General features: G+C 38.6%; 1 pseudogene; it reads left to right on the forward strand.

Moving 5' to 3' along the window:
- Positions 1–11586, forward strand: part of LOC116099866 — a 45595-nt pseudogene that overhangs the window by 29113 nt on the left and 4896 nt on the right.

An 11586-nucleotide genomic window follows, 5' to 3' on the forward strand; every position in this document is an offset into this window, starting at 1 on the left:
AAAAAAAAAAAAAAAAAAAACCCAAAAAACAAAAACAAAAACAAAAACTAAGCAAAAACAACAACAATAAAAACCTATAAAACAGTACTGCTTTTATCACTATGTGGTGTGGTGTTCTTTTGTTTAAAAAACAAAAAGCAAACAAGCAAACAAAAAGCCTATGTCAGCATGCATTTTCAAGTCCAGGATTTAGTTCAGCATGTGCAAATCTCTCCATTCAATCCCTAACATTAAACAACATCAGCATTTTTCTCATTGTTATTTTTGAGTGAAATAAGAAAGATTTTTAAAATTTCTGTTGTAATTTCTTATATGATAAATATTGATGGCAGTGAGCTGCATATGCCACATCTTCGGTAGCCTCCAATGTCTAAGAGGGCAAAGGGCTCCCAACGGCCTCCATGGTTGTTTGCTTTACCTTGGTTGACTCCTAAGATGCTGTAAGCAAAACACACTCCTTAAGGTTTACAGCTGACACACTGTCATTCCCATCAAACCAAATGGTTCTTAGAAACACCATGCTCAAATTAGTAATGCCAAGGACAAGCCAGCTATCTTGTGCTCTTGCGAATTTTTATAGGAATTTGTCAACAAAGGAAAAAAATGAACGCCAAACTTTAACCAAAATTATTGCCAAAGAACACCACTAATGGGGGAAGTACGATTGTGCCTAAGGGAGAACTGCCCATGAATAAGATTTAAGTCAAGAAGATACTGTAGAAGAAACCCAAGTGTCAATTTCACTGCGTCAACTGTGAACTCTCTTGTTTATTAATTAAGTTATGAATCTAAAATGCAGCAGAACAACAAATCTGAAACTAAGTTGAATTTCAGCTTTAAAAAAAAAAAAAAGGATTAAGACTTGTTAGAAAATAAGCCGAATAATTGTCACTGGACTTCTGATAAGTACTTGGATTAGTAAGAATGTTCATAATTCAAAATCTTGTATAAAATCGTCACTTTAGATCTCATGTACCAATTTAGCCTCAAAAAATAAATCTCTAAATACAATGTAGTCCTCTCTTTTTCTGATATTTGAGCTATGTATGAGAAATAATTAACACCACATACTTCTTAAAGATCATCTGCCTTTCAGTTTCCCTCAGATTTCTTATCAGCCTTCACTGTGGGGCATATCATGTTCCATAAATTGAGCTATAATTTTCCACAGTCTGGGCTATCACCTTCCACAGCCTGGGCTATCAGACTGCCAACTACACAGTGAAGTAGACACAGGGAATTCAAAATCAGTCAGGGTGATATTCCTCATCCACCTTGCACACTTCTAAGTTTGCTTCTGATGCTCCTGCTCCCTTACAATACAAGAAAATGTCTTTTAAATTATGTCATGTCTTCCTTTGGGTGTCACTGATAAATTCCAATGATAACATTATAAGCAATGGTTTTCTAAAATAATTTATTAGGACGTTCCTTACAGTTTTTGTTGTTATAGTTACTGAAACTTACTTCACTCATTTCTAACATATTGTTAGTGAAGTCAAACAATAGTTTTGATTTAGTACACACTGCACATGAATTTTAAAATTATTACTTCTTGATTGCAAAATTTCCTATCCACATGTCATATGATATGAACTAAAAGGCATCAGACATGGAGAAAAGCATTCAAAAAACAATGCAAAGGAAGTCCACGTTAGGAAGGGCTGTAAAGGTGCCTAAACAACACGAGTATTAGAATCATTTCAACAGGCCATGGTTCAGTTTAAAGAATGCTAACGTAATAATTAAGTCACTCAGAAACATCTAGTAAAAAATGAAGAACACCTACAAGACATAGATATTAATTTTAGGTTTATGGAATCAGTTTAATTCAAATGGATATAAAAATTCAAACTCCAACCAGTATGAGTATACAAATATCCTCACAAGCTGTATAAAGTCTCCATCAAGTCAATTCCTAGACAGATATATAGAGCCCTTATTTCAGTTCATAAAGTGTGGGTGCAGACCAATCTGCAGAAATTTTGGTGGTGTTTAAACGAGTTCTACCCACACCAAGTGCACTCTGTTCTCAACACAAAACTGCTTTTGAAACCCCTCTCTCATTGGCTGAGACAGGCACCTGCTGCTCAGGAGAGTGATTATCCAGGGCCTGGCATAACTCGGAAGCTTAGATACAGTTCTTTCCTATGGGTGCCATGGTTTATAGAGAAAGAACCCAGAGAAAACACGCTTCTTTTTAACACAAGCACAGCTTTCCTTAATTCTAATTTTCTTTAAATAAAAATATACATTATTGCAAATGTCAAGTTGGTAAAATTACTACTAATTACAATGTCACTGAATACACCAGGCCTTTTGTACAGTAACTGGTTCATACACGTTAACTACTACCAAATAAATCAAACATTCTGTATCTTTCAAGACTTACACCACTCTGTAAAGATGGTCCTGTAAGACACACACACACACACACACACACGCACATGCATGCACACGTGCACACACACACACAAAGAGAGAGAGAGAGAGAGAGAGAGAGAGAGAGAGCTGTCTTGCTGATGTTTCAAAAATGTTAGATGTTAGAAAATAGTGATTTCTATTGTTACTTAAATATCATTATTCCCCCAAACATAGAAATAACCTCATTGTTGTGGGTAATTACGTTTTACATCATAGCCTTTGACACGCAGACTTTTGTTAATGTGATTCACCCACACTCATCAACTCATCCATCTAAACCATGGCACAAGACCCAGATGCCCATGAAATAGCACTCCGTAACAGCATATTGCCTGCATCCTCCAGGCAGATAAATCTTCTCAGCCCCTCCCATTTCATCACTCCCTTTGTTTTCAAATAATCAGTCTTGCTTAGGAAAAGTGGTGATTCATAAGCTGTAAAAGAAACAAACAAAATCAGTATGTTGGGGGCTAGAGAGATGACTTAGTGGTTAAGAGCACTGACCGCTCTTCTAGATGGTCCTGAGTTCAATTCCCAGCAGCCACATGGGCCTCACAACCATTTGTAATGGGATCTGATGACCTCTTCTGGTGTGTCTGAAGAGAGCAACAGTGTATTCACATACATTAAATAAATAAATAAATAATCTATTTTTTAAAAAAGCAGTATGTTTTATGTACACAAGAAATCAAGGGGGCTGGTGAGATGGCTCAGCGGGTAATAGCACTGACTGCTCTTCCAAAGGTCCTGAGTTCAGATCCCAGCAACCATATGGTGGCTCACAACCATCCATGATGAAATCTGATACCCTCTTCTGGTGTGTCTGAAGGCAGCAACAGTGTATTACGTGGGGCCAGAGCAAGCAGGGCCAGAGCGAGCAGGGCCAGAGCGAGCAGAGGTCCTGAGTTTAATTTCCAGCAGCCACATGATGGCTCACGGCCATCTGTACAGCTACAGTGTACTCATACACATAAAATAAATAAAATCTTTTTTTAAAAAAAGAAATCAAATATTTTCACTGTGAAATTATATACATATTTCTATACAAAACTTTCAAGAGCTCATTCAAGATGAACTTCAAAATGCACCCATTTACAATAATTGTCTCTTTTGTTCATTTTTTACCCCTTCTTGGATTTTCAAAATTAAACAAAATTTGAATGTCCTATATAATTTAATATTTCCTTAGCAAGCTTGTCACTCATGTTTAATTAATGTTAAAGCTTACTATTTTCCTTTCACAACCTCTAATTCTGGGACATCTGATACTCTCTTGTGGTCTCCACAGGCATTGCATGCATGTGGTACACATGCATACATAAGACAAACACTGACACATAATAAAAAGTCTTTTTTAAAAATCAGAAATTAAATGTTTTGCCCTGTTTATGGCCTGGACTGGCTCACACTACTTGTTTCTGTTACAAATTTTGTGCCGTTTTGTTGTTATCATCCTTCACTCCTCTGTAGCCTAAACTACTAAAGCAATATTTTCCCTGTTAACCTAACTCACTCTGTTTCTTATGACATTCTCTGCTTTCTTATGACATTCATTCTTCTAAGTTTCTTTCATTGTTTTATTTCTCTGTGTCCCGTTTTATTCATTTCTATACCTTTCCTGAAAATACCACCCCAAATCATTTTCTTTCATGCAAAGTCACTAAAAGAATGTTTTTTAAACAAACATAATGAAAGGGCAAGATGCATCTAACAGATCCATTGGGGAGATAGGCAAAGTCTCCACAGATGTGTTAAAGACACCTAACTTCATTCCTTTGTGTTGGCTTGGAGATTGTCTGACTTAACATGAAGTCATAAGCAACATGCCAGTCTCCACTATGACCTCTGAGAACTCACTTTGCTCTTCACAGTTCCAACAAGCTGAACACCTTTCCTAACTAACCCCTGAATCTGTCATCTTTTTATGGTCTCCTATATTCCCTTCTGCTAGAACTGTTTGCAGTTGTCAAATCATATGAATTGGATCTCCACTAACACCTCACCCTTCGGTCAGAATATTTGTATACTATGATGCACAAAGTTTTTTAATTCTATTATTGGTTGTGAGCCACCATGTGGTTGCTGGACATAGCAAGTTCCAGATCCAGACATGGTGGCACATACCTTTAATCTGGGCCACACCCTCTGCTGGAAGAAGGAAGATTCACTCTTGTACTTATTTGCCAGTACATCTGCTGGAACCTACTTCTTGAGGATTCTAGCTTCTACAGAAGACCAGCTGAAACAACCAGCCTTGTGGGACTGAGAACTACTAGAGTTTTGAACTTCTTATGTGAACATCTGCCCATTGTTGGTTTAGTTGGACTGAAAACCTTTTTCTTTTTTTTTAAATGAAGAAGTAAATCATATAAATTGTCAACATGGTACAATATCAACATCCTCCACCAAGAGTGGGAAGTTTATGAACCCCACAGACTAAGTCTGAAAGGAAGCCTGGAAAAAAGAACTGCAAAAGAATAAAAGACAGCACATGATGGTCCAAGCTGAGGTTTTGAAGATGAAAGATCCCAAACAGATTATCGGGGACATGGAGAAATTGGATGAAATGGAGTTTAACCCAATGCAACAGCCACAGTTGAATGAGAAAGTATTGAAAGACAAGCATAAAACGCTGCAGGAAACCTTTGAACGAATTCTACGAATTTATGAAAAAGAAAACCCAGATATTTACAAAAATTTGAGAAAACTAGAAGTAGAATGCGAACAGAAGAGAGCTCAACAAAGCCAAAACTTTGATGCTGTCAAGAACACTCAGCATGAGGAAGTAGAGAGCATCCCTTTGCCAGACATGCAGCTGCGCCTTCCAACATCTTGATCCAGGACATTCCTCTTCCTGGTGCCCAGCCACCTTCCATCCTGAAGAAAACCTCAGCATGTGGGCCTCCAGCTCAAGCAGTTCCATCCTTCCTCTCCTGGGACATGGTATTCTACGTTTATCCCCTGGCAGAAAACCGCCAGGCCCTTCACCTGGCCCACTTCCTCCTCAAGTTCTGCAGATGTATGGCTGTAAAGTGGCCTTTACTCGAGATCTCCCCCTTCGGAGGCGAGATGAAGACATGCAGTATAGTCCAGAACTTGCTCAGCGGGACGATGATGATGACATCTCCAGCACCAGTGAAGATGACAGCTATCCTGAGGACATGAATCAGGATAAGCCTGAGGACAGAGACACAGACAGATCAGACACTGAAAATGACAGGGATGAGTTCGGGGACCACGATGATAGTGAGCCCGACAATGTAGAGTAGAAGAAGTCAGGTCTGAACGTCTGACTTGCAGCTATGCCTGGGAAATTATGGAAGAAGAAGAGCATGAAGGAGCTGACTCCTCTTCAAGTCATGATGCTTCAAATGACAGGTCAGGAAATCCCTGAGGAAGGATGGGAAGTGGAGGAATTTTCAGAAGAGAATGATGATGATGACAACAAGGAGTTTGATGATTCTGAAAAAGAAAAGCAATCCCCAAAGCAGCATAAAGAAAATCCCCACTCTGATGACACATCTGCTGCCTTGTCACAGCAGCAGGCTCCTCCACAATCCATTCCTCCTTCTCAGATACAAGCACCTCTCATGCCAGGACCACCACATCTTGGACCACCACCCTTACGGCCTCCTGGACCACCTACAGACCTTCCTCCTGGGCCACCTTCAGAGGCTCCTCCATTCCTGAGACCACCTGGAATGCCAGGAATCCAAGGGCCTTCACCATGACTTTTACCTCCAGGACTACCACCAGGCCGACCTCCTGGCCCTCCCCCAGGCCTACATCCAGATCTGCCCCTTTACACACATGCGAACTCATTATATAGACTGGGCAGGCCTTGAACTCACGAGATCTGCCTGTCTCCCGAATGCTGGGTTTAAAGTTGTGTGCAACCACCACCCTGGGACAAAAGCCGATTCTTTGGCCTGCCCTACCTATACCACATGAGGCTGGTCTTTGGACACAGTCGCTGCTCACAGGCACAGTTCCTTCCTTGTCAGGGTCTCACACTCAGAGTCACAGACTAGGCAGGAATGCTGTTCTTGTGGATGAATGGCATGGACGAATCTGCTAGACCAAAAGTTAACATTACTCGGCATTAGGGCTGCGTATGATCAGGATAAGAACCACTGGGTTCTGGAGGTGAGGACCCTTTGCCTCTGCTTGCCTGCTGGGGATGGTCATTTGGTGCTCCATCAAGACTTTAGGTTACTCTTAGGCTCAGACACTGGAAGAAGACACTCAGTTTGTTCTTATATATTCAAATTAAAGGCCCTTGGCATTTGAAACAAAATAAGGTTCACTCAGGTACTTCAATTTGCCACATTTCTGAAATTACACAAGTGATGTCAAACACTGATTAAATGTCATGTATTTTTTTGTATCCATTTAATTAAAAGATCATAAATTTAAAAACAAAAAACCAAACAAACAAACAAACAAAAAAAAAGCAAATGAATTCTAAACTCAGAGAAAAGTTAGTAAATGCCTGTTAAATGTATCTCACCACTGAAGGAGCTGAGGGGGTTGCAATCCGAGGGGGGCAGGCAGAGGAACAACAGTGTCAGCCAGCCAGATACCCTGGAGTTCCCAGGAATTGGACCACCAACCACGCCCCCCAGCCACGTATGTGGCAGGGGATGGCCTTGTTGGACATCAGTGAGAGAAGTAGCCCTTGGTCCTGTGGGGGTTAGATGCCCCAGTGTAGGGGAATGCTAGGGCATGAAGGCAGGAGTGGGTGGGTGGGTGGGGGAGCACCCTCATAGAGGCAGGAAGAAGGGGGATAGTATAGGGGATTTCCAGAGGGAGACCTGGAAAGGGGATTTGAAATGTAAATAAAGAAAATATCCTATTAAAAAAATGTATCTCAGCCAGGCAGTGGTGGCACATGCCTTTAATCCCAGCACTTAGGAGGCAGAGGCAGGCAGATTTCTGAGTTCAAGTCCAGCCTGGTCTACAGAGTGAGTTCTAGGATCGCCAGGGCTACACAGAGAAACCCTGACTCAAACAAAAACAAACAAACAAACAAAAATGTATCTCATCTTTTAATTACTTTGTAAATCCATATAATTGACATCAAAAAATGGAAATTTAATAAGACTTTTTCAAAAGAATTTTGCATAATTGCTAACATAACAATAAGAAAATCAAACATGTACTTTCCCTCCAATTTCTACCTTTAAAAACTTTAATGACAATATATAATTAAATTAATATTTACTAGTTAGACTGTCACTGTTCTAATACCTGAGAAAATGCTCACATAAAGGAGGATTTTTTTTTTTTTTTTTGCAATGGCTCGCAGGATCAAAGGTTTCAGATCAGTACTTTGAGCCTAGGCAAGGCTGAGCATGAGGAGCATGAGGTCATGTGGGACAGCTGGTACCATGATGGATAAGAAAGAGCAATAGACAGGAGAGGGGAAAACGAGAACATCATCCTTCGAAGGCACCCCACAGCAGCATACTGGCTGCGACTGTGCCCCACCTCCTAATGGTTCCACTGCTTACCCATCAACTAGGAACACAATAACTAATTAGTGTGTTGATAAAATCAGACTCCTTGTGACACACCCACCATTTGATAGAGCAACAAGCTGGAGAGCAAAGCGTTCAACACATGAACATTCAAGTCACTTCATATCTAAACCACAATACCTACTATGAAAATAAGTACCAGACTTTATAGCATTCTCCAAAACTAATTAAACCAACATTTAAGAATGCAATGAAGGATATTTAGCACACAAGTCATAGTATAGTTATTAATATATGAATGCTAGATACCGCGTGATAGATATTTCTGTACTAGAGCCTGTAAGAATATTTTTAGAAATAACTTTTTTCAACTTTCCTTTATGTTGATGATAGTGTGAAATAAATTAGGAAAGGTATATTCTGGGCCAACTTAAGGAATACCTTAAAACAGAGAATTGCCATCTATTTAAAAACAAAAGGATGGTATCTAAATTGACAACTACCTTAGCATCAGGTAATTATCGTCATATCATTTTTGATCTACTTGATCTCCAATTCTAAACAAAAAGTTCAATGAGCTTATATTTTTGTTGCTGGCTGGTGCCAAGGGGGTTATACACAAGGTTATACACTGCCATACTCAATTTATAGGTGGAAATTCCAGCGCAAATAATATAATTATTGTGCATGATTCAGAACTAACCTGAAACAATTAAAAAAAAAAAAGAATTGACTGCAGAGGTTATTTTTCTCAGCTGTGATGAAGCTATGGCAACAGTGTAGGTAAGGAAAGACTTACTAGTGACCATAGTTGAGGATACAACCATGATGGTGGGAAATGTTCCCAGCAGGGCCAGCTCAGCTGGGACATCTCAGCTGGCAGCAGGTGCACCAGGAAGCAGGGACAGGGAATGCCAGCCTTCTGCTAGCTTCCTCCTTTCCCAATTTTCCTCAGTTAAAGACCCCAGCACATTTAGGGAAGATCTCTCTTGATCCTTTCTGGCAATGCTTTCACAAACATACCCCAAAGTGTGTCTCCTAGGTTATCTATAGCCAACCAAGCTGAAAATGAGGGTTAATCAGCATAGCCACTGTGTTACTTGAATAAACTGTGAACTGAAGGAAAATTACAAGAAAACTATCTATAGAGAAAAAAATTAATTTGAAATAATCTAAATTCCATATTTAAGCATTTTTTCCCACAGTGTTTAGTATTGGCAAATATTTGAGAAAGACCCAAATTTATTGTTTACTAACTTTATATGTGGTACTCTTTCAAAAACATTTTTTTTGCTTAGCTAAACAAGTCTGTTATTTCATTGTATATGTAACAGAACATCATCTATATTTGCTTATTAGGTAACAAAATAATCCTATAGTTGCTATATTCATAAATACATAAAATTAATTATAAGCATAAAATATTTAAGTTAAATAAATGTCTTAGTCAGTGTTCTGTTGCTGGGAAGAGACATCATAACCATGGCAGCTCATGGGCATGGCAGCTCATGGTGGAAAGCATAGCAGACTGCGGGCAGATATGTTGCTGGAGAAGTAGCTGAGACTTCTAAGTCTGCATCCACAGACAGCAGCCAGGAGAGAGCCAACTGCGCCTGGATTAAGCTTCTGAACTCTCATCCCCTGAAACATACTACCTCCAACAAGGCCACTCCTACTCCAACAAGGCCACACCTCCTAATCCTTCTAAGTAGTGGCACTCCCTGACAATTAAGCATTGAAATACATGCGCTTATGGAGATTGCTTTTATTCAGACTACTTAGACTGTTACATAGCAAGTAAGCCTTCTCAGCTAGTGCCACTCCCTCATGGCCAGTCACTCAAATATGTGAGTCTATGGGGTCATTCCTGTTTAATCCACCACAATAAGTAACTATAAAGTGGCCTAACACATTAAGTCTATTTTTACTCATCTAAAAAGGGTCATGGCTTATTAGCTGCTCATGGGAGTACTGTGTGATTGGTTTTCATGTCTAAACCATTTTGAGCTGTTCTGAATTCCAACTTCATTTTTAAATATATGCACCTGTATTCTATACAATAGACTCCAAATTTATATATATATGTATGTATGTGTTCAGTTTTTCCTCACCAACTATTAAATATGCATAAAATACTATGTAAGGCTGGTAAGATGGCTCAATGAATGTCCTGACATTCAGCCTGACAGCCTGAGTTCTATACCCAGAACCTACTTGGTAGAAGGAGAGAACTGACTCCTACAAATTACCATCTGGTCTCCACACATCCACACAGCCCCGCATTTCACAAAATAAATAAATATAAAAAATGCAATGTAATTATCACCAAAATGATAAAATTGCACTGTGTCATACAAATAACAAATAAATAACAAAACATGGTAATGTTTTCTGATAATATGCTACCTATTTTTATTGTAAGAATTTATATTATTAGTTTTCAATAATATTTAGTACTTTATTTTTACAAAAAAATAACCATGTATACAATTAGATCATTAAAATTATAAACTGTACCAGTATGAAATGCTGACTTTTCGAAGCCATTTCTAGTCTGGAGGGATGACATAGCAGGAAGCAATGCTGTCCTTTCAGACAGCCTGAGTCTAGTTCCCAGCACCCAAGACCCGTGGCTCATCATGGCCTGTAACTCCAGTTCCAAGGGATATGACACCCTCTTCGGGCCAACACAGATACATCACTCACATGCATAAACCCACACATACACATACACATAAATAATAATAAAAATAGAATCTTTAAAGCCACTAAAATTAATTAAATGTCATCACTAGAATGTATGTTTCCTTGTTGAGCACCTGAGCCAGCATCAAGGAATTCTTAGGAAGACAGTATGAGGGAGGAGAATAGGATTTTAAGAGATTTACACTCTACAATTTAATCATTAAAAACATGTGATATATGTGTATCCATTACACATGCTAAGTGAACCCTAAGCAGTCAGAACAGAAAATGATTGACTTAATGCTTGTTCTGCACATAAAATGAAAATTACTCTATGTAAGACAAAACTATGGGGCTAGAAGGTAGCTCAGTTGGTAGAGTGCTTGTACAAAGTACCGGTTTCAATTCCCAACACTGAATAAATTTGGCAGGGTGATATACACCTATTATTCTAGCACTCCACTGGTAGAAGCAGAGAGATAAGAAATACTGGATATATTTGTCTACATAAAAAACTTGAGGCCAGCATTGGATACATAAAAGCCTACTGCAATAATAATAATAATAAATAATAATAATAATAAAAGAAACCAAGTAACACTAAGTTTTATGACAAAAAATAATTAAAAAATACTTCAAACCCATATAATAAAATCCCTAGTGTGTAAAAATACAATTTAAAAAAAAATTGGCAGATGAAAATTGCACAAAAATATGAGAGAGATCTCCAGTTCTATGAGATTTAAAATAAACTGATTAGTTTCAAGAATCTCATTTACATATACTTCCAATACATATGATGCACATATATTAAATTCTAAAGATAGTGTAAGTTCCACAGTATACTACGATTCAACATTTCACTCTGTGGTTCACTATCCACACACAAATGCCTAGAAACTATCAACCTTGGTTTTCTTTTTTTTTTTTACGATTCTGACTTTTTATACTTCCTTTTAACTACCCATGCATGTAAAAAGTTTCTCTGCCACCCTTT

The sequence above is a fragment of the Mastomys coucha genome, unplaced genomic scaffold (assembly GCF_008632895.1).
Source record: "Mastomys coucha isolate ucsf_1 unplaced genomic scaffold, UCSF_Mcou_1 pScaffold20, whole genome shotgun sequence".
NCBI lineage: Eukaryota > Metazoa > Chordata > Mammalia > Rodentia > Muridae > Mastomys > Mastomys coucha.